General features: G+C 43.9%; 1 pseudogene; it reads right to left on the minus strand.

The window, feature by feature from the left end:
• Positions 1 to 22,514, minus strand: part of LOC138492855 (galactosylgalactosylxylosylprotein 3-beta-glucuronosyltransferase 1-like) — an 87,163-nt pseudogene that overhangs the window by 56,438 nt on the left and 8,211 nt on the right.

Genomic DNA, 22,514 nt, shown 5'->3' on the forward strand with positions numbered 1-22,514 from the left:
GCACTGGAAGCAATGATCTCCTTATCCACAACAGAATTATGTTGCTGTTTAGATGGCTGTGACACTCATATACACTCTTTATTCAAATGAGGGTATATGTAAAGAAAACATGCTGAAAGTGGCCCTCTCTCTGCATCAGCCCATTCTGTGTAGAGTTTCTGCTCTGGCCTTCGAACTTCGAGTACTATTGTGGACGCCATCTTTTTTTTAACAATGAAAAGGCAAGTGAAATCTGTTGAATTTAAAAGGGGGCATGGTGGTGTCAGTGATCATCTCTGCTGTGCACATGGCAGTCATGGCGCTGACTTGCCATCATGTGTGCATTGAAAGATCCCACACACCCTTCATTGTGCACATGCAGTGAATTCCAGGGCTAGATTATAACAACGCGGATTTTGTGTAAAAACAAACGTTGAGAAAATGCCTAGATAACACGGAAGAGAACCCAGATGTATTGACACAATCTGTACTATCTAAAAAAAATGTGCACTAAGCAAACAAGAATTATACCGCTTCTGTAGCACGTTTGCTGCATAACATAAAAACATGTGTTTACTGCACTTCTCTTCATGTTATGTAGCAAACACGTATCCATTCTATTATCTAAGCAGCAAAATGAGTGCTTAAGTCGTTTGCTCCCTTTTTTTGCATAGGAGCAAACAGATCCCAAGCCTGACTGCACAGGAGGTTAGGCTATGTCCTGCACAATGTCTATGTTGCCTGTGGTGTAGACCACACACGTGGCTTCATAGCTGACACTAGTAGAGTGTAATGATCTCTTGATCCACTGATGTTCGACGTTTCATTCCATCCTGGGTTTGTGAAAGATTTTGGACTTGCATATTTTGAGCAATGAAGATCATTGCCGGTTTGTGTGGTGATTTTCGGTTCCTCTTTCTTTAACTGTGTTACTTACTGACAGAAGTATGAAAGGCTTCTAGTAGCAGAGTTGCTGTGCTTGGGCACTGTGGCTTTGTGTATGAATGCACATTGGAAACCGTTGTTTTGCAGTTTGCAACATGGGGCTCTGCATCGACTCTTTGTACAAATGCAATTCAATATGATAATTACAAGAATGTAAGTTTAATGGAAATGTACGATGTTATCCGTGAAAGAATGAAGAAGAGGGTAAATGCCTTTTTGAGTTTTTTTTTTCCTTTCTTCTAGGGCAAGGGGTGAGGTTATCGTTTGATTTATGTTGTGTTTTGGAAACACAATTGAATTGATTGTATCTATTGCTTGATTATATGTTAGTAAACTGAATAAACTAGTTTGAAAAAAAAGAACTATACAAATGCTATCTTTAAAGGACATTCAAATAACATAGATACTTTCATTCTAGACCCTTTTCATTTCACAAGAAAACAACATGTTGTCTTATTCTAGATGGGACTATTTTGGCCCAATACAAACAGACGATTTTTCTCTGCCCATGGGAGCGTGTACCGCCCCTGGATGCGTCTCTGTTGTCAGTTGTCAGGAGGTTAGGCTATGTCCTGCACACTGTCTATGTTGCCTGTGGTGTAGACCACACACGTGGCTTCATAGCTGACACTAGTAGAGTGTAATGATCTCTTGATCCACAGATGTTCGACGTTTCATTCCATCCTGGGCTTGTGAAAGATTTTGGACTTGCATATTTTGAGCAATGAAGATCATTGCCGGTTTGTGTGGTGATTTTCGGTTCCTCTTTCTTTAACTGTGTTACTTACTGACAGAAGTATGAAAGGCTTCTAGTAGCAGAGTTGCTGTGCTTGGGCACTGTGGCTTTGTGTATGAATGCACATTGGAAACCGTTGTTTTGCAGTTTGCAACATGGGGCTCTGCATCGACTCTTTGTACAAATGCAATTCAATATGATAATTACAACAAGAATCTAAGTTTAATGGAAATGTACGATGTTATCCGTGAAAGAATGAAGAAGAGGGTAAATGCCTTTTTGATTTTTTTTTTTCCTTTCTTCTTGGGCAAGGGGTGAGGTTATCGTTTGATTTATGTTGTGTTTTGGAAACACAATTGAATTGATTGTATCTATTGCTTGATTATATGTTAGTAAACTGAATAAACTAGTTTGAAAAAAAAAGAACTATAGGAATGCTATCTTTAAAGGACATTCAAATAACATAGATACTTTCATTCGAGACCCTTTTCATTTCACAAGAAAACAACATCATGTCTTATTCTAGATGGGACTATTTTGGCCCAATACAAACAGACGTTTTTTCTCTGCCCATGGGAGCGTGTACCGCCCCTGGATACGTCTCTGTTGTCAGTTTAATGTATGTGAGTCCGCGCCCGTAAGCCCTAGGGTACCTGGTGTGCGTTACACATCTTAAACATAAACATAAACAAAGGAACAGCGCAATCCACTTTAGCCAGCTCATTGGATACATTCACAGTGCACAGCGTGAACACTATAGTTATTCACTTCTGGTGGCCATAACGCAAGTCCAGGACCGGCCAGGGGTTGTCACTTTCGGAAGTAACCACTGCCTGAATGCTTTTCCATGTGTTGCATACATTGTGCTTCCAGTAAATGTCACATAACGGCAACGTCTGATCTATCAAACTTCCACTGCCGGGTCAGTGAACCCTCTGTCCAATCCTGTGCTGGTATGCTCTGTTCTTGTGTGCCACACCAAGATCTGTGGGAGTCAATCATGAAAGCGATACAAGAAATCAGAAAAACGAGCCAAATGACTATCACATAGCTACAAATGAAGATAAAGCAGCGAGGCTGAACTGATTTCTCTTTCCTCTGTTACTGAATTTCTAGTTTTAAAGCCACACCAGCTACTGTATTCACTTGCACATTATAAGCACAGTGGCATGTAACCTTCTTTTCGCACAACAATTGAAACCTTTCTATCAAAAATATATGATTGAAAATACTGTGATACATTTACCAAATACAAGTGATTAACGTTTAATCTTCATGTCCAGAATGGTTCTCTGCTGTAGCACGGCCAATGCTGGTTTTGCTCATCATTCATGTAACGTGACAAGAAGTTAAACTCCTGATGAACCCAGCAAGTGCATTAGAGCTTCCGTGGCCATCTGGAGTGAATAGGTTTAGCTGTCTTTCATCATGCAAACACCTTAAGTCCACAGAGCAAAGCACCATCTTTATAAGGGAATATTTCTAATAAATACATTTGAGTGAATTCCAGCAGAGGATGAAATGTGGAGCTTGTAGAGCTACAAAACCCTTATATTAAAAAAAGACAGTCACAAGGGTGATAAGTAACAGAGCTGTTCACATGACATCCAAGCCTGTGGGAAGCCAGGTCTGACTTCAAAGGCTGCCCCTGTCAGCTGATTCATGCTAATCATTGTCTGTAGGCAAGCCTGGTTGTGTCTGCCCATGCCCAATTTGAAAGCACAGATTAACAGAATGTTCTTGCAGCATTAACTTTCAGCTATACAATGCTTTTTTCAGTGTAACTTCACAAACACATGACTTAGAATCAAAAGGAAAGGTGTTATAAAACCACATGAATCTCCTGTACATCAGTCCAATTGCCTATATTTAGTAATAATTGATTCAATTATGAATGTTCATAAGTCAATTAAAGAATGATCACACATGCCTATGCTGCATGTCCGAGCATTCGCAAAGACTGCGCCAATCTAGAAATCCATCTTTCCTCAATATGACACATTGCTATGATAAAATATGGAACAAAATATGATTTTGAATTCAAAAAGGCTAAAGTATACACCCCCCACCTTTTTTCATGTCCTGAAATGTGAACCGCCTGTGAGGGTTTGGGGAGTGTCTACCTATTAAGCAAGCCAATGGAAATGTTTGACCAATCAAAAAGTGGGAGGTCACAATATCATAGTGTGGGAACACACAAGGAAAAGGAAAATTGAAGAACTGGGATTTTAAAAGGCTGCCAAAGAGGGAATCTGCCCAAGTGGATGAGTGCCGAGCTTGGATAATATCTGGAGGTGAATGGGCCTTGTCCTGCTGGGAACCTGAAGTAGATTTCACCTGAGGTAGATTTGATTCCCTAAACGCAGGGATCTGGTCGGCCTAGCTGGCTGTGAGAATTGCATGGGAGCTCTGAGGGTCCATGCTGGCACTGTGAATCCAAAGAAATATCCAAAAGGTAAGTATGCCAATGCCCGAATTAAATTAGACATGCCCTCTAGAACAATGTATCAGCTAAGACCCTGGTGTGGGTATAATCGAGGGTGCCGCTATGGGGAGCTTATTCGAAAGACAATATACACATTTTGAAGTGGGAAAGGCACCTTGCTTCCTCCCTTTATGAAATGCCAAGTGAGATTTACTTTCAATGAGAATCAATAGCATTTTTCTGGGCTCTATGCACAGTGTAGAACAAATACATTGCGGCTCCGATGATGTAAAGCTCTTTGCATTAAATCCAATTTAACTGTATCCAGCATGTTTTCACAGGTGTAGTGAATAACTTAGGCTCTGTTTCAAATGTGCACATTTCATAACCTAACAGAGAATTGCTTAATAACCTGCTATCTGTGAAAGCCATAGATATTTAAAAAGATACATTGGGATATGAAAGGGGGTTGAGCAATGCCACTTGCATTACCCTGAAACAATGATGCCATTGTAAATTACTGTCACTCCTCACCCATCACATTAGACCGTATGGGAAGGATCCTGCACCAGTGGGTCCCAAACTGCAAAGTGAAGTGGGAGGGTACTCATTCCGTTACTAGAAAATCATTAAACAATTCTCCTGTTTTTGAGTGGATGAACCAATATACTGTGCTTTCTAAATTGATAGCATTTTGCCACTAAAACACTCATGTTGTTATGCATCGCCTTCATGGTTGGTCTCTTTGGTGCAGATGGCACTGTGTACTGGGTTTGCATGTGCCTCCCTCCAAAATGGCGCCCGTTCTGCCGTGCAGCGGTCCAGTTCTCCCGATCAGGGTGGATTGTGTGCCTCCTCCCTGGCTACCGGATCCAGTACTTCTGATGCCTCGTTCCGGTGTTCAGTGTGTTGCTACTGCTACAGCAGCCACGCTTCGTGAGTTTTCGCTTAGTGCAGATTCCTACGTTGCACTTTTAGCATCCCACTATTCTTGCTTTTCTGATCTGTAACTCTTTTCTTCCCTCTATTTAGGGAATCCTCTCATGCTGCCAGCCTGGTCATTCACGTCTCCTGAAAGCCGCTTCCCATTTTCTAAAGATCTCTCTGTCCCCTACACAGTAGGTATCCCGAGATACATTCTCTGTCTACTATCACATACCCTCACAGCCATAACCCCACTCTTTTTCCTTACAGTCCGCAAAGGCAACATTCTTCCAACAAACTACATCGCCCATAAGCCACCTCGGCGGAACGCCAACCTTTGCTTTCACATATCCCTTTTCGAAGCAGTCTCCTGCTCCCGGTAGGACCATTAGCCTATCCTTTATTTCTATATTCTTGTTGTATTCTGCTCTGTCCACTTTTGCTCTGTTTTGAACGTTAAGGACCGGAGACAGCACACAATCCTGCAACTCCTTCACTACGCGGATTCTAACGGCCCCAGCTAAACGGTACCGCTCGTACATTCTGAGACATATGTCAACAAACACAGCCGCCAGGTCTTAACCATATTTTTTCCTTACCGTTTATCAGCACTCCGAGCAGGGCTTCGGATCAGGAAGGACATCCCCCCACCAATCGGATGCAAGTATACCACTCTCTCTAGCCGCCAAGCATTCCCTTCACGTCCACCCAACACTCACAAGCATCACAGGTTTTTTATCCCCCTGTGAGGGTTTCACTGGCACTCTCACTCTGGGTCAGGATTGGCAGACATGGAAGAGACGTTAGGTGAGCTCTTCATTCTTCAGGCTGTACCGAAGACCAGGTCAGCGATTTCTTGTTCTGTTACCTAAGGTTAAGTACTGGGGTATTTGAGCCTGTAATTCAGTGAGATTTGGCCATTGTCAGAGCTAACACATGTAGAGTCTAATGCAACTCATCATAGATTGAATTAATTTACTTACACATGCTAGTAACTCACAGAACCATATTTACATGGGGGAATTTAATTTGAATTTAATGATAATGATGTTGATGTGTATGGCAACTTTCTGTGCCCTTCTCCTTTCCTATTTTGTGCCACCCTCCTTTGCCACTTGTCCAACTCTTTTGGAGACCATGCCACCATGCCTTCTGCACAGCACGCTGCACTTCCACACTGCATATGCTGCACAGAACATATTCATTCCCGATTTACTGCTTCATTTCTACTTTTTTTGATGCATTCCCCAGGCTTCTGAACATTCCTGATGGGTCTAAGGGCCATGGTGGTGTTTTGGGTGGGCTGTACCATGTTGTAAGATCCCAACTCAAATGTTCACATCCCCATAACACTGTTCATTCACACACCACAAATGTACAGACGAGGTGTGGTCCCTGAAACTTAACTCAGCCTCTAAGAGTGCTTCCAGCTCCATAGCTCAGGCGTCTCAATTGCACCACAATGATTTGAAATATTGGTAGACTACCACCAGGTCCGCTACCACCTGGGCCTATCCCTCTCCTGAAAGTGGGCTCAGCGACTGTGGCCATATCTACCTGTCTTCCTCAGGGACTTCCTAAGATCCTAAAGGGCCTAAAGTGGTAGTGCACTTCTAATGTGTATTCTCTCTCTCTCTCTCTCTCTCTCTCTCTCTCTCTCTCTCTCTCTCTCTCTCTCTCTCTCTTTCTCTCCACTCTTCTGTCTCTACCCACCAACTCCCTCCTGTTCTTCCCTCCAATCACTACTCCTGACTCCCACCACTACACCGGTCTCTACTATCCGCTACCCTCCTGTCACTCCTACATCTCTGTTTCCTGCACACACATAATCTCAGACCCACAGTCTACCCCAAATCTATTTTTAAATTCCACCCTGTCTCACTTTACAAAATACCTCCTACTATGCCTATTATTTGCCCTCTGATATGCTCTACCTACTCCAACCTTCTGTCTCAATATCTCCTATTCATTCTCACCCCACTCACCTCTCACACTCATCCAAACAATCAATAATTGGAACCACTTACTCATCTCAAACAACTTACCTCATTTACTCCGAATAGGCCAATATATCCTCTGCAAGTTCTGCTGCAACCACTCAGCACTCCTCCCTAGTCCCTGGGTCTATCACAGCTTCCTCCAACCTCACCCATAACCCTTTCATACCCTACTGAAACAGCTATTCTTATAGCCGTGTCTTTCCTGTTGTGGAGATACTCTTGGTTCCCATAGGCTCTATATGTAAGCTGCTCTCCTTAGCCAATCTGTACCTGAGATACTCCTCTAGGGGTCGGGACGTCCCCCAGAAGTCTTTAAGAAGGCCTCTAGTCCAGCCTCCATTCCATATCCATTCTTGTGCCATTAGTCATGTACTCAGGCTGCTTGCTTTTTCTGGGAGATTTTGTGTAAACAGGGGTTGAGTAGGGTTTTTAGTTCTCCCCTGTTCCCCTGCAGTGGCTTCTCAGTTACAGTTCTTGGTTTGCTGGCCTACTGCTTCCTAGTAGTGAAATTTGTGGATACAATGGTTTGCTCTAGTTTTTCTTTAGTTGATGTTTCTTTCCTTGAGAGGGTGCAACAACTATTAGTTGCTGTAGGTCCTAGGTGTTGTACAGGATTCCCAAGCTGGTCAGAACCGCTGGCATTTTGGAATGTTCTGAAATGACAGAAAGAAAGATCTGGCTAGGACAGAGGTGCCTAAGTATAAAGATAAATGGAGTGGTACCAATAGCCCTGCATATATTCAGACACTGTGGGGGTCTTGGGATTGGGGTCCCTCTCAACTCCTCTACACCAGTCTGGGGCAGGACCTGGTCTTGCTGTTCTTTGATAGGCTGACTACCCCAGTATGAGAGGGGTGGCAGCGTCTACCCATAGCATGGTCAAATCTTTGCCATAATCACCCATCCTGAGGGAAGAGACTGACACCAACACTAAGGTACCAGGTGAACTTGGGAAGCAGGACCTCCCTAAGACAACCTACACAGCCCTGCAAGTTTGAACATTTAGAAAGAAACAGACCACCCAGAAAACACGCATACATTTCCCTTCTTAGCACAGAGAGACATCCCACACAGGAGTCAGAGACACCTGGCCTCCCTGAAGAATGCACCAATGCTAAAGTATGTCAGTTGAGGCTTTCGCTGCCACCTTCTCACCACTCCTCCACCCCTGGCTGACTCACACCCTGACACAGCCCTGTCCCTGCTCTACTCTTCTATTTCTGATACTCTTGATGCTTTTGCCACTGTCATGAGGATCCGTTTGAAGTCCAAAGCCAAGTGAAATTCTTGGTATGACTCAGACCTACCTACACTGAAACGTAAGTGTAGGGCGGCTGAGAAGAAATGGAGGGCTTCTTGTTCATCCTCTGACAAACTGGCCTGTCGCCTGCTCCAAAGGCAATACTGACTTTCTGTTCTCAACAAGAAGAGAGTCCACATTCAAGCCCATGTCTCTGTGGCATCTAACAACTCAGATAAACTCTTTAAAATCTGCAAGGAGCTGGCCAACAATGCTGCAGTCTATACCCCTCTTCTTGCCTCCGAGACTCTTTACAATGCCCTTGCCACCCACTTTATCTCAAAAACCCAGGACATCCTGTCCACCCTCACCTCCCCCCTCCTCTCCCCCTCTCTGTCTATGCTCACTGACCCTCCCTCAGCCACCCCCACCCTCTTTCGCATCCTTTCCTCATTTCTCCCCTGATGAGGTCGCTAGACAAGTCCGATCTATGAAAGCCTTGTCAAAACAGGTTCATCCCTGTTCCTCTAAAACCATCAAGGACCACATTGACACCCTTGCTCTGGCTTTTGCCAATTTCTGCCACCTTTCCTTTGTCTCAGGATCCTTTCCCTCCTGTCTGAAGCACTCCCTTGTGCATCCTCTTCTCAAGAAACCCACAGCTGATCCTACTTGTCCGGCTAACTATCGCCCAATTTCCATTACTCCCTATTTGAGTAAACTCCTTTAAAAGTTGGCCATCTCTCAGCTAAACCTTCATTCTGATTCTGTTGCTTTTCTCCCTGACCACCAATCTGGCTTCAGAGATGCCAGAAGCATGGACACTGCTCTCCTGAACATCCCTGAAGACCTGCTCTCTAACCTCGATTCTAACATTCCCACTGTCCTCATCCTACTCGATCTCTCTTCTGCCTTCGACACGGTCAACCACATCCCCCTGCTCAACCGTCTCTGTGATAACCTGGGTATCACCGATAAGGCTCTGGCCTGGCTGACCTCTTTCCTCTCTGATCAAACCTCCCAGGTCCAACTTGGGTCCTTCCTATCATCTATCTCCCTCTCTACCTGTGGTGTTCCCCTAGGGGTCTAACCTCTTGCCCTGGCTTTTCAACCAATACCTGGCACCTCTCACCCCCACTGCATTACCATTTTCTGCTCTAATTTCTAGTGTAATGCTGATAACACTGAACTCATCTTCAGGCTGCCCTCAGCCACCTCCTCTCCTTCCCTCATCTCTGATTGCCTAATTGCCATTCAAAATTGGTGTGCCACCAACGATCTTTGTCTAAATGCCAACAAGACTGAGATGCTCCTCATCGGTACACCTTCACATCCTTTCCCCTTACTCTCTGGCCGGCCTCCCTTGGCCCACGTCCCAGCCCTACCTGCGAGGCTAAGAACCTCAGGGTCATCTGTGACTCCATACTTTCCTTCTCCGCCCACATCTCTGATGTCTCTAAAAAGTCAAACTTCCTACTGCACCTCCTCAGAGGTACTCTGCCCTTCCTCTCCTTCTCCCAGAATCTCACTGTCTCCCAAGCTCTGGTTCTCTCTAGGTTGGACTATTGAAACAGCCTCTTTCTAAATCTACCTGCCGCTACTCTCTGCCCCTTACAATTTATCCAGAACAGGACTACAAGACTTGTCCTTGGCCTCAAGCCCTGGGATCATATCGCTCCAGCTTTGAAATCCCTTCATTGGCTCCCAGTGGATGCAAGGATTAAATTCAAAACTCATTGCATTGTCCACAAGGCTTTCTGGGGCCTGGGTCCAAAATACCTTCAACTATCCCTCCGTATATACCTCCTCTCTCGAGCTCTTTGCTCCTCTACCTCTAACTATCTCAGGGTCAGTTGTTTTTCAAAGAAATGAGCTGGGGTAGATCTCTGTCTTCGACTGGGGCCTCCCTCTGGAACAGTATCCCTGCCACTTTGAAACTTAAGGAGACCCATCTCCAGTTACGGAAGCACCTCAAGACCTTCCTGTTTGCTTCAGCCTTTGCCCCCCTTCACCTCTGCTGATCTGTTTCTCAGCACTGTGCACCTGGCCACCCTCTGTCCTCCGGGCTCGGGTACCTGCTCACCCTGCCACCCTCCTGCACTTCCTCCGGGCCACCCCTTGCACTGGGGTTTATATCTGTACCCATACAGTCCCCCACCCCTGTATTTTCTTCTACACTTATCCAACATACCCTGTCGACTAACTCAGCACTTGGCATTCGTTGGCTGCACTACCACCGCTTATTGCCTTTATTATTTATTTATTTATTTATTATTTATCTGCTTCTTTTCTGCTGCGCACTTTCCACTTCTCTCCTCTTCCATGCACTTTCCCCTTTTCCCTTTCCCATGCACTTGCACATTCTCAAATTCACTGGGCCTAGTAAGATCGTTGTTTTGTTCTCCCCTGTTCCCCTCCCTTGCCTTGTTGCGCTGTGAAACACTTGTGTAGGAGCGCGATATAAATACAATATCAATTCAATAAAAAAATTCATGCATCTACCTGATGAAATTCACACACAAAAATATTGTCATCAAGAGTTGTGGAATGCAAAGCCCACAATCAGGTGTTGCGGAAGCCTGCTTAGCCTGACAAACCCAAAACAAATCCTCTATCCCTAGATTTCATGAAAATATGTGACACCAATTTAGCCTGAAGGACCAGACTCACTGAAACGCCTACATTCAAGGGGTTGCAGAAGGCTGAAAAATTCTTGCCACCCCGAGTCACACATCTTCAACAGTCAACTGTTGCTGAGGTTATTGGAAAGGCTAACCACCCTGACACAAAAAGACACACTCACCAGCCACACCAGGACGGCTTTTCACCTGTAATGCTACCATCAGTAGGGTGGAGCTGTGCCTCTCTCTGCCTCTCTGTGCCTCTATATTCTTAGAGAGGCACAGCTCCACCCTACTGATGAGGTCCAACCAGACAGAAAAACGTGACTGGGGTTGCTGTTGGTACTCTCGTTCAGAGGAGAATTGCCCAAGGCAGGACAAAGACTGATATGTTTGGGATATTTCTCCTCTGTGAAAGATAGTGAGCTAAAGACTCTAGGTAACTCTCTCGTAACCAGGACTAATGTCTGGCAGAGTGTCTCCCAGAGCACCCGCTTGTTATTTGCATATTTTAAGTAACTTTGGGTCTCACCCTAAGTTATTAAGGGAATCCAGACGTGGACCCCTTGCTCACTATTCTTAGAGAGGCACAGCTCCACCCTACTGATGAGGTCCAACCAGACCGAAACACGGGGGATGCTGTTGGTACTCTTGTTCAGAGGAGAATTGCCTAGCATTTCAGTGCTGTACTGCCCCAGGGCAGGACAAAGACTGATATGTTAGGGATATTTCTCCTCTGTGAAAGACAGTGAGCTGAAGACTCTCGGTAAGGCTCTCGTAACCAGGACTAATGTCTGGCAGAGTGCCTCCCAGGACCCACGCTTGTTATTTGAATATTCATAGTAACTTTGGGGCTGATTCATGGAATTTGTGCACCGAAAAACGGGGATTTGTGTGCCATTCTGCCCACAAATCCCTGTTTAACAAATGGGGATTTGCGGGCAGAATGGCACACAAATCCCGGTTTTTCGATGCACAAATTTCATGAATCAGCCCCTTTGGGTCTTACCCTAAGTTACATGGGGAATCCAGACGTGGACCCCTTGCTCACTATTCTTAGAGAGGCACAGCTCCACCCTACTGATGAGGTCCAACCAGTGTGTCTGGGGTTGCTGTTGTTACTCTTGTTCAGAGGAGAATTGTTTAGCATTTCGGTGCTGGACTGCCAGGGCAGGACAAAGACTGATATGTTTTAGATATTTCTTTTCTTTGAAAGATAGTGAGCTAAAGACTCTGGGTAAGTCTCCCATAAAGGGGACTAATGTCTGGCAGAGGGTCTCCCAGGACCCCCCTTTTTTTTGCAGGGTGGATATACTCCTCCAAATGTGACTGACACATTTTCCGACCAACATAATGTTGAGGGTCAGCGGGCCACATGTCAATTTATCTGCGATCATTGGTGGGTCACTTTTGAGAGTATAAACCAGCCCCCTATGCAGCCTTCGTTAACATCCCTATGCCCCTCTCCACAACCCCACTGCTACCCATGGTGTCCCTACCGCTTTCCTAATGACAAAAGAATAGTTCCTGTTTTTGTTTCTTCTATTTCCCGTACAAGAGCACTGTAAATAGAAGAACATGTTGAATATGGACAACTGTCCTATGGAGCCTACCAGATCCCAGTAGGGCATGTTGTGCAGCCATGTGGGGGATGGCGGCAGCATGTCGTCCCTTTCAGGGTCTTCATTTTGTACCCATGGATGGCTTTGAACTTTTGCAGATGAATCTCCAAAAAGTTCAACAAGTTAGATTGGTTTATCTAATTCCTGTATATGTTTGCATGGCCATACTCATCTCCTTGGAAGAAACAATTGATAAGCCTAAGAATCACACCAGCAAGAATATTCCAGAAATGCTGAATGGAAATTGATGCCAAAACCTTCAAGCTGATAACACATGGACAGTAAGGGAGAAAAAACAAGCCTCCCCATGTGTTCATTCAAAATGTTCTCGTGTGGGTAGACTTAACTGGGGAAATGACATTTACATCAGTAGTCTACGTCTTTCAAAAAGGATTGCCAGGGTCTGTATTTTCTGCAACTCAAGAAAGACCCAAATACACTCTAAGATGCTGCAGGAATTCTGTTTATGAAAGGAAAGGATGAGTCAAACCTTTTCCCTGGATTTCAGCTCTTGCAATTTGATCCCTAATGGTTTGAACATTCTGCTGGGAAACATTTCTGGTTGAGTGTTGAATACAAACTGGCTTAGGTAGAGCTCTGGTTAAGCCAAAGCCTGTAAATTATAAGTCCTACATGTTCACTTCCCTTTAGTGGCTATTGCAGCATTAACTAATGTGCCAGGACTTTTAAACCTCTCATCAATTAAGGGCTAACCTGGCAACCATCTGTCACCTACCATCCTGTACCAAGCCACACAAAGCCACCACCCCAGAGTCAGGTGGCTTCTTACCGGTATTGTGATTGCTACTAGGGCCTCTCACCTATACAAGTCCACCGTCATGATTACCAGTCTTGGGAGCATGACACCACCATCAGGCCTATGACTCACTATGGCAGATCCTGCAAAAGCGCCAGAAGCGGTAGTTACTGCTCATATGACTTCCAAATCATGGCAAGGATCCTCTTGGAGACTGTGGACAATGTACCCTAAGTAGACTCCTTAAGCAGACCTATGGGTACTCAACACTCGTATTCTGTGCTGCAAAATAGTATTACATAAAAGTAAACCTCAATTATCTCATTGGTGCACAGCGAGTGACAGCAATTGCATATGTTAGTAATGGTTCTATGTTATTTCATTGATGGGTGTGTAAGTGACTTCAATCAAGCACTCCAACTAAGTCAATGCCTAGTCTGGGATGCCCAATGGAAGCCCTTATGCATATATTTTTATGACAAAGTTCTTAAATCTGGATGATAAACCTTTATATAACGCCCCTCTCTTTGAATCCCCCTGACCTCACTGAGCCAAGAAGTAGGTTTGTTTTGCAAATTAAAAGGTTTATTGGAAAAATTAAACAATATATATATATATCACACTTTTATGAATAAATTAATATTTGATAGCACACTTATGAATATGAACAGTGATTACTATTGGGTAATATTACAATAGCGACAACTCTTTAATCAGAAAGTAGTAGGAATAGGAAGGATAAAGTAGCAGAGAATACTTTTACGGTTCAAGGAAATGCAAGATAGAAAGAATGCAGCACAGAAATAAAACTCGATATGGATTCAACAAGAGATAATATGATCACTTTTTCCCTTGTGACAGCTCACTCCCCCCCTATGCAATATGAAGAGATGGAAATGAGGGCACACAGGTTTTCAGGAATACAATCAGAAGCAGTTCAGTTCCCGTTCCCCCCAGCAAGCTTAGAGAAACAGGTATGATTTTAAAACACAGGCCAAATACTTTTAAATGTGATTGCAATGAAATGAAAAATATGCTAAAAATGACTTTAATTCCCTATAGGAGATTCAGGGTAGGTGATGGCTACTTTGAATTAGCTCAGGTCAACACTAGCAATGATTCAGGAGTGATTATCAGGTTGAAAATGAATTTCAGCAGTGGAAAGCAAAAAGCAGCTATTTTTACAAGTGGTGAAATTGAGCCAAAATACAATTCGCGGCACTTTTTCCGAGTGCTTAAACTCACTTCTAGGACATACGGTTCAAAAGATACTGACATTTTTGTGGAGGTAGATTTTCAGAAATGAAGTCAAGATTTCCGAATGACAGATGACACTTTTACCGCTTTGAACTCACAGAATGGACACACGATTTCTATGCAGTTCTGGACAGGTTGAAATGGTTTGAATAAGATTACTTTAAACTAAGAGATGGGTTCTGGACAGTTCTAGATACTCACTCCTAGTTTTGGCAGGGAATGGACCTCGTCACAGATTTGGTCAGGTTTGGGCTGCGGTTCTTTCTCCACCCGACAGGTCTCTGGCCCTTTTGGGTTCTACGTTCAGCATGGCCTCTGGTCTGCTATCGGCACTGCACGGCGGTCTGCTCTGGGTCTTGATACAGCTCTGCTATCTGGGTTTGGATATGGTTCTGGCACAGGGTTCTAGCCAGAATCAAACAGCTCGCCCGGCTGTTGAATAGTTTGGTTAGGTTGCTGGATTCTGAGGCCTGCTGAGAAGAGTTCAGCTTTTGGGTTAGGCCCCTGCTTGAGGTTCTAGAGCTGGGTTCTAGAGTCTGGTCTCTGGATCTATCTGGGTTTGAAGTCATCCGGCAAAGTGCTGTGCAGAAATCGATTGAAGAGTGGAAAACGAATGTCCCTATCTGGGTCTAAGTGGTTCTTTTTATGTCTTTTGAAAGTGGGTGGGAAAGCTGACTTTCTATGCCCAACCCACTGAGGATTTGATAGGTCAAAGGATTTACTGTGACCTGACTGGAAACGGAGGAGTGAGTCAAAATAAGTCATCAGGTGTCATCTTTATGGCTCAAGGAAAGGACACTCTCCTTTGTGTCTGTACAGCATATCTTCTTTTTCATAAAACACATATTTACAATATACCCCACTTGTTAATATTACCTAAATTGCATGACAGATTGCTTAAGGTACAGTTCGGTTCACGTCACATGTTTCTACAAGCTTGGGTTCAGAAATGACAACATTTTGCGCTTTTGATGGATTTTGCAATATTAATTTTGCATCAAATCTTACATAGAGGTACACACCCTCTCTGTGCATATTACTGTATGTTTTCATTTTTTCTAGCATAAACACTGTGTCTGCAATATTAATAATTATGGGGCTTGGCCTCAGAACATCCCACAGCGTCCAACTTAGTCTCAAACTGTGAGTGAATTTTTCATATTAAGAATCTCCAAATTGTACATTTTTGTCCACTTGGTATAATTAGTTATCAGTATTCTCATAAAACATATATTTGCTTTACTTCAGTACACCCATTGGTTTGTCCCCGCCCCTAGAAACTTGGCTTGACTCAGAGATCGGATGTCTTGCCTTCCCCCAGAGCAGTGTTGTTCAGACACACCCAAATCAGCATATCCTATTCAGCTGAAAGAATCCTTTGTCTTGTTTCTCCAGGCTGCAGGGAAATTCTCCTCCCTCTTAATCAACAGGACCATGTGGTTTCCTGTGATGTTGCTGAGAAGGCTAGGTGTGAAGGCTTCCCATGAACAGCCAGCCTTTTGAAGTCTCAGCTAATTCAGGTTCCTGTTTAGCTTCAGAAATACAGGTCTCCTGTCAGAATTTAGATCGCTAGCTCCGGTCAGTGTCAAGCACCGGTATTGCACCCATTTTTGACAGCTGCCTTACCAGTAAGCAATCCTCAAAATCAACTTTGTTCAAATATAGATGCACTTCTGTGGACCTCAGATTCATGTAGATTCTTGCGGGAGAATGATGTTGACCCCCCAACACACAGGTGGGATCTTTTTAGTGGTTTTGGTGAGCTTTAATTTTAGCAATTTTTGACATAAAATAATGAATTCCCCACAGCTCTGGGTTGCTTTTAGCAATCAGTATTGCTATTCCCAAATGGTTTCAGGCTACTGTGTGTGTAGCCCAATGGTGGTTTTAGGCAGTGACCTCCTGTGCTCACTAATATAGGCAAAAGTGGGTGGCAGCCTATTGTTCAGATTTTTACTGGGCATTTTTGGCTGGTTTTGAGCGAGCAGCATGCTTTCCAGTGGCCATTCTGATGTTTCTGCGGCCAGCACTGCACAGTACTGTTGTAGGACTTGGATGAGTGGGTTGAAACATCCCACAGGTGAAATTTCGATGGGTTAAATTCTGAGTATTTTTTAAGGAAAAGAAATCATCGCGATGTATGTATTTTCATTTTTGGGGGGTTCCCACCCAAGGCCCTTATCCCCTATTATTTTTTTTTTACCTATTCCCGACCACGCCACCCCATATATATATATTTTTCTAACCCACCCCCCTAAACATTTCAATGAGTTTTATTTCGGTAAAATGTGCTTGGACAAAAACCTATAGAAATTTCACCCATCAAAGAAAGAAGGCTGTACCATTAGTAATTACACTGCCAGGGAGTGGAGTCAGTGTTAAATATGGTTTCATCAGAGGCAGTGAATAAAAAATGTAGTCATTTAAAAAAAAATATTGTTTGCATTGTATTTATATTTATGTGATGAGGAGGAACATGAGTCTCAAACAGAAACACTTCTACAGTATTAAAACAGCATGAGAGCAGTTCTAGAGCCAAGTGACATACCAAAAAAATAATAATAACTACTTGAAATGGAGAGTTGACAATAACATGGCGGTGATAGAGGCTGCTGCCAAACATAGATGGAAACAAATACAGAGTAAGACCTCTTCTCATACTCAGGGTGGGAGTAGGCGACAGGAATAATAGTGGTGGAATTTAGGAATATTAGGCAGAGAGTTATGTGAGTGAGAGTGTGGGCGGGCCCTTAAAAAAATGCGGTGGAGCTTAAGTGCTGACTTGAATGAGTGAATGGTGGTATTGTGTTTAATATCAGAAGGGAGGGAGTTCTACTAAAGGGGGAAAAGGGGCAGAAGGAGTGGAAGCAGGAATGGAAGCAAGGGGTTGAACACGGAGGTGGGTGATGTCCAAATAGATTGATGTGGGTGCCAGATCACAGGGTAAGAGAAGGGGAGTAGAAGGAGACAGAGGATGAAATGTACAGGGGTTTGGCCTTCAATAGATCTGAAGGTAAGAAGATGTTTGTACATAAACCATTTGTGTGTGGAAACCCACCAGCCATCATGCAGGTGGTGAGGACTGCTGGGGTAAAGTATGGTAGATTGAAAATGGTACGCATGGTAAAGTTGAAGGATGCTTGAGCTGTAGTCACTAGTAGTTTATTAGGTTGGAAATAGGAATTTGGACGAGTTCTACATTAGATGCAGGCTGATCGGATGTGCAAAAAGTTCATCCTGGCAGCAGTAGTTGTAGAGGTGATGCAGGGAGGTGCTTAAGAACACTATTGAAGAGTACTCCACATTGCAAGCCTGGTGGTGCATGAGAGTAGGTCAGGGTGAAAGGAGGTAAAAGGGGGAGAAGGAGTGTTTGAGGCATGAAGATAGTTGCCTTTGGTTTTAGAAGAGTTGAGCATAAGACAGTTGAGAACTCCCAAGTGGTGAATGGCACAGAGGCAGTTGGAAAACCTTGGAGAGAGGGCAGGGATGGAGGAGGAAGGACAGCATTTGAGTATCATCAGCAAATAGGTGGGAGGAAAAGGTGAAGGAGGAGCATAGTTCATTAAGGGAGGAAGAGTAGGTCTCAAAGAGCATAGGGCCTAGAACCTGACCCTTGCGGGACACATACTGGGAGAGACGTAGAATCAGAGGTACTAGTCCGAAAGGTAGGAGCCTAATCGGTGAGGGCAGGCCCCTGTATTATCAGGTTATAGAGGATTAGTAGTAGAGAGGGTAAGTCAATTGTATCAAATGCAGCAGACTACATGTTGCAGGATTAATGAATAGTGAGGTAGTGCAGTAGGAGAGAAAAAAGCAGATAGATGGCAGGGCAGTTACTGTACACAGTGAGCACCTTAATAATAGGTAGGACTGGGATTAGCTTGAACCATATGGGAAAGATTACAGTAAAAAAGAAGGAATAGTTTCAAGAGGGATGGGAGATATGAGCAGGTAACTGGTACAAGCTTGTTGATGGTCTGTGGGGCAAAGGGATCAACTGGAGGGCAAAATGGGGTTTAATCTTGAGGATGGGAGCCAATCCAGATGGTGAGGTGAAGTAGAATGAGTGAACGCAGGAGGAGGCAGTGGGGATGGGGGTGTGAGACAGATAGATAAGGTGTCCCAAATTTTAGAAATTTTAGAGGGAGCAGGATATAGTAGGAAGACTGGGGAGGGAGAATGGCCTGGAGCATAGAGAAGAGTCTGCAATTGTGAGAGAAGAAAGAGGAAACAAAATGAGTGAAGTAGGAGATTTGGCAGTGTCTAAGGTAAAACTGATCTCTTGGAGGGCAGTTTCTCTGTCAAAGGGAGCATGGGGGTGAGATTTCTGCCAATAGTGTGTGTGAAATCACATGGTGGATTTTAGATGATGGATATCCGGGGCTTGCCAGGGCTAGTGGTAAGGGTTGGAGGATGAGAACGTGCAGGAAGGGCAGTCATTTTAAATAGGGAACTCAGAGCAAGGTTGAGGTAATTGAATGCATGGTAAATAGATGAGGCGCTGGGTACGCTTGAGTCTTTTAGAAAGGATTCCTCAGTTAGATAGGGGGCAAGTGTGTTAATTGCATTAGAAAATAGGAATTAAAGGATGTACGGAAACTGGGGGCGGAATGAAATGAGTATGTGGATAAGGAAATTGTCAAATGTGGGGTTCAAAAGTGATATTAGATGGGATGATGGAAGAATAAAGAAAAACATTGCCTAGGTATTGCCTTAAGTGGGAGTGTGGAGTTTGTGGGGGATGTCTGGGAGTGGGTGGAAAGAAGTGAGTTAAGTTCAAGTTGATTGGCATAAGGGATATTAGGCAGTTTGAAGTCATCCATGAGTGCAATGAGGATTCAGTGGGAAGGAAGTCACGTAAAAGGTTGAACGCAGGGGGGAGATGGGATCCAGGTGCTCATTGGATCAGGAGGATGGTAAGGAGCCAAATAATACTTGCCATTTTATTTTTTCATTACCCTTTATTGGAGATTCCAGCTGGTGGGCCTTGTGGGTTCCTGATTGTACTGTGATGCACATGACTTTCTCCTCCATTTACAGCAGAACCAGGCATTAAGACCGCTGACTTTTGGCTCCTGACCAGGAGAGAGAGAGGGCTTGGTTGGAAGTGTCTACCACCTGGAGGTGGATTGCTCATCTCTAAATTGTTTCAGGATGCCTGCAGTGCTTAGAAGTGGGAGGAATCTGGCATGATGCACTATATAGCAACCTAATATTATTATTAGTATTATTATTATTATTATAGCATAAAATTTAGATGTTACTGATGTTGAGAACACAATGTAGTCTACATCTGTCTGCAAAGCTATATGTTTTTGATTACTTTACAAGAAATGTTGCACTCTAACCTTGGTGCAATTGTCCGCTCTCGGTTCCAGTTCTTCTAATGTGACCAAATCCTCTAGCAAGCTTGATTCTTGGTATCCACCTTCGACATGTGGTTTAAACCAGGCATGTTGTTTCTCAAGTATAAGGTCCAATTTGACAGCAAACCCTGCCATGTCGATGGCAAACGGCCTTCCGGGATCGTATTTAGCCTTCCATGCTCTCACTTTTCCAGACGAATCCAGGTCTATGGATTCATACCGGAGGCCACCCACAAAGGCCACACAGACACCATTTTAGTGTCATCTGAAAGAGTTTAAGCAAGACGATATAGTACCTCATGCATTGGATATGCAGGCATTACAGAAGTGACAACAACAATGTGTTTAATCAGGGATAGTGCCTGCTATTTCTTTGAAGTGGGAGCAGATTACAACCAGATTCCTTGATCCTATATCACTATGAGCCTGGTTATTGTATACCTTCTTGGTGCAATATCACTTACCTTCTTAAAGGGCAACTTGGGTGGGCCACACTTATTTCCATCACAAATCAATCAATCTGTTCACTTAAACATTCATTTGTAGGCAAACGGATGTGGCACCCTTACTTTCAAAACTTATATTGGGCAGACAGTGACATAACATTATCATGTGAACCTTGACTTGGGTGAAAAGAGGACACACTGTCGCCAGGATATTTGCGATTAGTGGAGGTAGATAACTGGTTGATGTCTGGTTGTGTGATAGCGACAAATTGACATTTATGAAACGTGTTTCAGAACATTTGTGTACATTATTTCACAATTGTTTATTTTTATTCTAACTCCTTTTTAATTCATGGTGGTAGGATGTCCACATTCCTTCTTCTCCTTACCTCAAATTGAACCCTCTTACCTGACCCTCCTCCTCTCATCCTAGGTCCCAAGTTAAACCATGTTTTCTTATCTCATTTACTCCCATCTAATGTTCCATCCTTCCTGTTGAAATGGTCACGATTTTTTGTGTCATTGATGTACCTTTTAAATTGCTTTAAAAAAAGGTGGTGTGAAGTTTGTGTTGAACTCGTAGTATTTGTTTTGCATTTAAGAGGAGGTAGCCTTTTAAGGGGGGGTAAGGCTATGTTTGTGAGGGAATGAGGAGTTGTCATGCTCTGTGGGTGGAGCGTGCCACCTTTTGAGGCCATATTGGTCAGTATTGGGGCTGCTGAGCGAAGCTCTGGCAACATTAGGTAGAGTGCAAGGGACTTCCCAAACTGATTAGACTTTTATCTCAGTGGCATAACCGAGTGCTGTGTTTGCTCTGCTGCAGAATGAGAACTGGACTTTTGCAATTGGCTCTGAACTATGAAGTAACTGTGAGAGATGTTAAGGCACAATGGCTGGTCTCAATCCATCTTTTCTTTTCTTATTTACGCACATTTTCTTTTCTGATCTATATGTTGAAATCATAATTTTTTCATCATTAATGTACCTTTTAAATTCGTCGTAAACAATTGTCAAAATCACTGTTCACCAAATCTGTCAAGTGCGATCAAATAAAGTTGGGCACAGTTTGCAGCAAACTCGTAGAGTTTCTCTGGCAGGTGAGAGGTTGCAGACGTTTTGTGAAGGTTTTATTAGTGAGGGAATGGGGAGTGGCACAGCTTTGTGGTGAGAACGCTCCACCTTAACGTAGCCTTGGTCTGTGATGGAGATTCAGGGCTGTTGAGCAAAGTTCTGATGGCATTAGCTACAGTGTAAGGGACTTTCCAAATTGAGAACGATTGTCTCCCAATGGCATAGGCGGGGATTCTGGCTGATTCGTTGCAGAAGGAAAATGGGACTGCAGTGATCGGTGGAGAAACTTGAAGTGATGCCAAGAATGTTTAAGGTAGACTGGTTGGTCTCAAATCATTCTCGTTTACAGTTTGGAAGGAGAGCTACAGATTGATAGCACAGCCATCTCTGCATTGTGGGACCCCACTGTGGCTGATGCCATTTCCCTGAGAGGGTCTCCTGCATGGCTGTCACTAGAGACCCGGGCACCATCATGTACTGAAGGTTTCATGACCGTGCCAGAGCCGGCGGTGATCAAGTCATTGGTGGGTGAAGACTGAACTAATGGGGTGCGTAGTGAATGCAAACGTTGTTTGGGAGATGCACTCTATGTTTTGTTCATCAGTACTAAAGTGATTACTGTCTAAACCCCAGTATGTACAAGTTCCGGAGACAAGCCCTCTGTTTTATAGGGTGTCAACCATTCTGAGTCTTGCCCTGGAGCCTGAGCCAAGAGTTGCTTTCAGTGCAGTGTCCGGGGTTACCCCCATGGTCTTGTCTTTGGAAAAGGTGGTGGATGAAGCAGTGCTTTAGAGTCTCACCTGCAAAGCCTGCAATATGAGGGGTGGAGAATTAGGGCACAGAAAGTACCGCTTTAGAAGCCCCCTGTGAAGATGACTTTTTGCCCTGTCAGTTCAAAGACTTTTAAGCGCAATTGCCCAGGTTGCTTTCCATAGCTGTTCTTCCTTTTTCCATGTAGGGATGTATTTCCAATGTCTTACACGCCAATACCAGGTGTTATTTGTGGGGTTTTGCTTGACTACACCACCCTTTAGAGTGTTTGTTTCTCTATTAATCGGGTTCCATTGGCCACACTTAAGACATGTTCCCAATGACTAGTTAGCTGTAGGCACTCTGAAGTGAGGA

Source organism: Ambystoma mexicanum, chromosome 10 (assembly GCF_040938575.1).
Source record: "Ambystoma mexicanum isolate Mex_15411 chromosome 10, UKY_AmexF1_1, whole genome shotgun sequence".
Taxonomy (NCBI): Eukaryota; Metazoa; Chordata; class Amphibia; order Caudata; family Ambystomatidae; genus Ambystoma; species Ambystoma mexicanum.